The 5,901-nt window shown below is 40.9% G+C and overlaps 1 protein-coding gene across 5 annotated transcripts in view; it reads right to left on the bottom strand.

Annotated features, from left to right (window-relative positions):
* hoxb3a (homeobox B3a) overlaps positions 1-5,901 on the bottom strand; it is a 77,537-nt gene that overhangs the window by 28,943 nt on the left and 42,693 nt on the right. For all 5 annotated transcript variants that reach the window (XM_019858611.1, XM_019858609.1, XM_019858615.1 and 2 more), the window contains exon 3: positions 3,610-3,891. The gene's annotated coding sequence lies outside the window, so the exon portion shown is untranslated. The remainder of the gene's footprint in view (positions 1-3,609; positions 3,892-5,901) is intronic.

Genomic DNA, 5,901 nt, shown 5'->3' with positions numbered 1-5,901 from the left:
ACAGGCATGCGGAAGTCCGCCAATGAGTGAAGGGTGGGCGTGTAAGAGGACGCTAAAGGCACACCCCTAGCAGGTACCAGTCGCGTGAGTACATTGTAAAATGGCTCAATAAAGTACAACCGAACTCAGTTTTGCTTCCGTTGCCTTTTTAAAAACGTGTTTTTAAGCGTGTGTCCTTATGTCTTAGCTGCTACCGTATGCTTTAAGCTAACATACCTGGTATGTTTTAGCGTGAATGCATGCTCCCGAATGCTTCAAGCTAACGTGTTTTAGCGTGCGTGCATGCATGCCGTATGTTTCAGATGGCGTATGTTTTACCATGCCTGGCTGCGCCCAAGCATCTGCTCATTCAGGCGCTGTGTATCAAGTGCCGAAGCCCAATCACGTCTTTCAAAATCATTTAAAAATAAATAACTACATAATTAACGGTAAGCTCCATCTACATCACTAACTTATTCAGGAGTTGACACACCTGATACAAAGTGATCGGTACACAGGCGAGAACCATCACTATGAGTAGGATCTCACATCTCCGTCTTATTCTTGCCCATTAAATGACTGATATCCATTGGCTATGGTGGTGTTGAGTACTCAGAGAAGTGACTCATTTATATACTGCCAAAATGGCATTGTTTGTACGTGATGCAGTGCACTGCATATACTATTGAACAGCAACACCAGAGCCAAATGGTTTGGAAAATTAGCTTACATCGACATATACACAACAATGGACAAACAATTGTAGGGCAAAATAATTATTGCAGTATGTGAGTACCAGGACTTGTACAACACAGCCAGATTCTAACAAGAGCCAAACAAGAGCATACAATGGCTACTTGGGATGGCTAGTAAGTAAGCGTATGGACTTGTTTACAAGTGCTGACATAAGATTGCACTTTCCATCCATTATCCGAGCTGCGTATCCTCATAGTTTTAACAAAAACCTCGGACACCTGAATGACTTGTGATGTTCATGCATTTTGTTTTCATTCATGTCAGAGAAGGAAATGCTGTAAACGTTACATCTAATGTTTATCAAGGTTTTTTGTTGGAGGGAGGAATTTGGAGTTTTAAACGATTATTCATTCGAACGGATTGTTGCTATGGCAGGCGTAGACTCTAAAGCAGGGGTGTCAAACTCATTTTGGTTGCGGCCTAAAATAGTTGAAGGACAATGTTCCTCAGCATACAATTGCAAGAAATGTAGGGATTGCATCATTTATGGTCCAAAATATCATCCGAAAATACTGAGAATCTGGAGAAATCACTGCATGTAAGCGGAAAGGCTGAAAACCAACATGGAAAGCGTGTGAGGCTCAGGCGGCACTACATCAAAAAAACGACATCAACGTGTAAAGGATATCACAACAACAGTGGTTCAGGAACACTTCATAAAACCAATGTCAAGAAATACTGTTGGGTGCTACATCCGTAAGTGCAACTTAAAACTACTCTGCAAAACAAAAGCCATTTATTCAACAACACTCCGAAACGCCGCCGGCTTCTCTAGGACCGAGCTCACCTAAAATGGACTGATACAAAGTGGACAGTGTTCTGTGGTCAGACGAGTCCATATTTCAAGTTGTTTTGGGAAATTGTGAAAGAGAGAAAGGGAAAGGAATCACCCATACTGTCATGGATGCAAACTTCAAAACCCAGCATCTGAGGCGTTATGGGGCTGTGTTCATCTCAATGGCATGGGTAACTTCTGTGAAGGCTCCATTGATGCTGAAAGTTATTTACAGGTTTTTCAGAAACATATGCTGCCATTCAAGCAATGGCTTTTTAATGGACGTCCTTGCTTATTTCAGCACGACAATGCCAAACCACATTCTGCATGTGTTACAACAGTGTGGCTTCTTAGTAAAAGACTTCAGGTATGAGACAGACCTGTCTCCTATATAACACAGTGGTAAACATGACCTTGTCCCAGCTTTTTGGGAATGTGTTGCAGCTGTAAAATTCTAAGTTAATGATGATTTGCAAAAACGTTTATCGGTTTGAACATTAAATATCTTGTCTTTGTAGTGTATTCAATTAATATAGGTTGAACATGAGTGCAAATCCTTGTGTTCTGTTTTTCTTTGTTGAACACAATGTCCCAACTTCATTGCAATTTGGGATCTATCGATCTATCTTTCTATCTATCTATCTAGATGTGTGTGTTAAAAACTCTTAAAGCCCACATTTATTGCTTGACCAATCCACGCAGAAGACTCTACCCTTGTGGTCCTATTATTTTTCTGATTGTTATTTATTGTTTATGTTGCTATTGCTTTTTTATTGTCTTATTTTTTATTGCCTTATTTGCATTGTTTAATAGGTATCCATGTACAGCAACATGTTTCATCTGTGTTTTTTTCATTATTTAATTATTAAATTAAATAAAATTGAGTTAAGTATTTTATCTCTATAGGCTACCACCGATGTCTAATTTTTTTTGAATGAATGTAGTATATTTGTGTGGGTGAATATTTATACATCTTGCCATTTCACTGTGACCTGAATCTAACCCCTCCAGTGGTGATTGTCTTCCATGGCAGTTTGTCTCTGACTGCCCGAGGTTTACAGTGCCCTAAACTCGGCATGTTATGACTAAGAGGCCAGGGGGCTCTGGGAATGTCCGAATGAGCGGAGGATGCAGAGCCCTTGCGAGGTTAAAGCGAGTAACAGAGGGAGGGGGAGAACCACAGGTCAGCCTCTTGCTTCAGAGTCACTCGACCTCATCGGTCAGAAAAACGTGTCCCCTGTTTGAACCCAGTCTGGCCGCGGCCCCGTACGACCATCAATCCACACCACACTGTGCTGCCTTTCGTTATAGTAGTTGCATATTTTTCCATTTGTTTCTCTCGCTTCTCCAAGCATTGAATCGAGCTGTGTCTTCCATCCCCTGGAGAAAAAAAACAGAACTTTGGCCCTTTTTATTTCCAATTCTGGTCAGATTAATTTCTTTTGGGGTCAAGCAGCAGCTCTGCTCAATAGATAACATGCCCGGCCCGCGATCGTTTGCAGCCATTAAAAAACTAAAATAAAAGATGCAATATTTTTTTTTTGTCGGCCAGCAGCACAGAAAGTAATCATTAACCTGCATCGTTTTCACTCTGCCCACTACGTTCTTATCAATTTTAAATTATTTAAACCATATATATATATATATATATATATATATATATATATATAAATACACACACACACATACACATACACACAAAGTAGCAGTCAAACCGATATATTTAATTCAAATGAACATGCAATAAATGGCATACACGGACTCAAAAAGATATTCAGCCACCTCCAGACCCAGTGAGTGACAAATAGAAGTGACGCTTTGACACAAAGGTGGGTAGACACATGGAACATAAGCACAGAAGGAAAAAGAAAACAACAACAACAACAACACAGGCCGTGATCTGTTCCAGAGACGTGCGCGCACACGCAAACTACTGCGGACGCGCGCACGCGAACCCAAAGCCCCCACGGCCATTCCTCTCATTCCACCAAATGCGCACAGGGCAATAAAACCATTAAAACGCCACGCTGCCGTCACTGTAGAAGCAAGGGAGCCACCATACAAAAGCGGAGATGTGAAATTGCATTTCCAGGCCTTACCTTGAAAGGCACGTCGTTTATGAAATTCTTCGCCATCTTCCAGTTTTCCTCTCCGCGCCTTCTTTCCAATGAGTAGGAAAACGGTTGTTCTTTCTTATACTCTCGAAGGGCGTAAAAGTAGCCCGTGAATGAGTGGGTAGGAAAAAAAGTGTTCTTTCTTGAGTGTTAAGTGTGTTGGAGCTCGGGGGGGGGGGGGGGGTCTTCCAAGATGTTTTCTTTTTTCTTCAGCTCCTCTGTTCCTTGGCCCCTCGCACCTCCCGACAGAAGGGGCCTTGGAGGAGGCTGCGAGATGACAATAGGGGGGAAAAAAGAGGGTTTAAGAAGAACAAGTGATTAATGATTATTTCTTGTATAATTCTCACATTTTTCTTGTCGGAGCCTTCCTCTCTCATGGTGGGAAACTTTTCACAGGGCAAGGGCATCCTCACTAAAATACTCCCCCATTAAAAGAAAGCAACAGAAGGTCCGTGGCTGTTACAAGGTTGAAAACGAAAGCTGAGGCTTCGCCGCATCTTAATGCACTATATGGGTAACCACACAGATGATCATTTATTTTAAGATTGAATATATCGAGTTGCGGGATTGTGAAAATATATTTTGACAATATGGTAGCGTGTATTTTACATGCATTGGTTGAAAAAACAAATCGTCAAGTGACTGACAATACAATCATCTGGATTCTGATACGTTTTCGATGTACTGTGTAATCAACTTAGAAATGTATGTGGATCCAAGTGATTTTATTTCACGCAGCCGCTTGCCGAAAAATTCAAAACACCATTTTTTTTCAGCGCGTAGAAGTAAAAGTGAGTTTTACACCAGCCACGTAAAATGCATGAAAAGTATTTGAAGCGAAGGGCTGTCGTTATTTTGCACGTTCAACCGTTGTCCCACATGCGTAAAAAGCTGGAAAAGGGCCAGGCAGGTGCGTCGAGATGCAAGCGGGACACAAGCACAAGGGACACTATTCTAATTTGTTTTCTTGGACATTTTGAACACATGCGTGCTGTTTGATACGGGGCGGGATTTTTTTCACGGTGCAATGGGCTTTCATAAATGGAATAAAATAGATAAATGGGCAAGGGGAGTCTCTTTGGCAAGGGGCCCAGGGAGAAATCAGCCAACGTGTAATGGGGAATCTTCTCTGGGCCGAGGAATACGAGAGGGCCAATTTAGGGGGCACATTTTTTTTAGTTTAAAGTTCATCGCGAGGAGTGCTATTTTCTCGCCCCGCACCCTCTCTTGCTCTTTATTTTTCGATACCTGCTCTTGAAGAAAATGAAAATTAATACGGGAGCCGAGCCTTACAAAAGAAGTCATTCGTCTTGTTGATTATCTATTTGCTTGTCAGGGTTTGAGCTATGGCGCCGACCCTCTCCCTTTTTTACATTATAAAAGGAGAAAAAAAATACGACACACGCGCTCACACAACACTGAGGCAGGGAACAAGAATAAACAGCTGTGCCTAAATTCCCTTCATTAACGCATCCAATACCGCAACCAAATTATTATTATTTTAATTATTATCCAAAGCGAAATGGAAGTACAGTCGCTCGGCCCCACATCCACCGTTCAACGTGCTGCACGCTGCCGTTAAATTAACCGGGGAAAGGGGTGGGGCAGTGGGACGGGTTATGATTTAAAACGAGATTACAGGACGTAATGTACCAAGATCACGAGCGGCAAGGCAAAATTAATCATCGCCAGCCCCTGATTTCTCAAGACAACTCGCATTTTGTGTTTGTGGGGAACACCGAAATCATATTTGAACAATGCATTGTATAGGATGCATTTTAGACACATCGTTCAGCATTGCATTTAATAACAGCTGTCAAGATGAAAGCGAAGTTTATTCCATTAAAAAAACAAAAACAATATGAAAATGATCAGGGAAAAACATATCAGCAGATAACATAACGTTTGAGAGAAAAATTGAGGATATTGGAAAACAACGTATTTTCAGACATGTATTTATTTTGTATTTACAAATTCGTAAAACAGCATATGAACACATGTGCAGCATACATATTGGTGAGGTATAACACGTTCAACACTGTTATTATTATGATTATTTTTATTATTATTGTTATTATTATTATTATTATTATTATTATTATTATTGAAGATAAAAAAAAGATCTTTGGAATGCAAATAGAATAACTTATATTAAAAATAACACTTCGGATAAATGATCATACAAGGGCAGGGGAGAGAATGTGTGCGCGATTTATCCAACAAATCAGTCAGGCATGCAACAAAAGGCTTTTTTTTGGGGGGGGGGGTGTTGATGTT

The sequence above is a fragment of the Hippocampus comes genome, unplaced genomic scaffold (assembly GCF_001891065.2).
Source record: "Hippocampus comes isolate QL1 unplaced genomic scaffold, H_comes_QL1_v1.1 scaffold187, whole genome shotgun sequence".
In the NCBI taxonomy this organism is placed as follows: domain Eukaryota; kingdom Metazoa; phylum Chordata; class Actinopteri; order Syngnathiformes; family Syngnathidae; genus Hippocampus; species Hippocampus comes.
The sequence above is the reverse complement of the archived record's forward strand: the minus strand, read 5'-3'. Positions and strand labels throughout refer to the sequence as shown.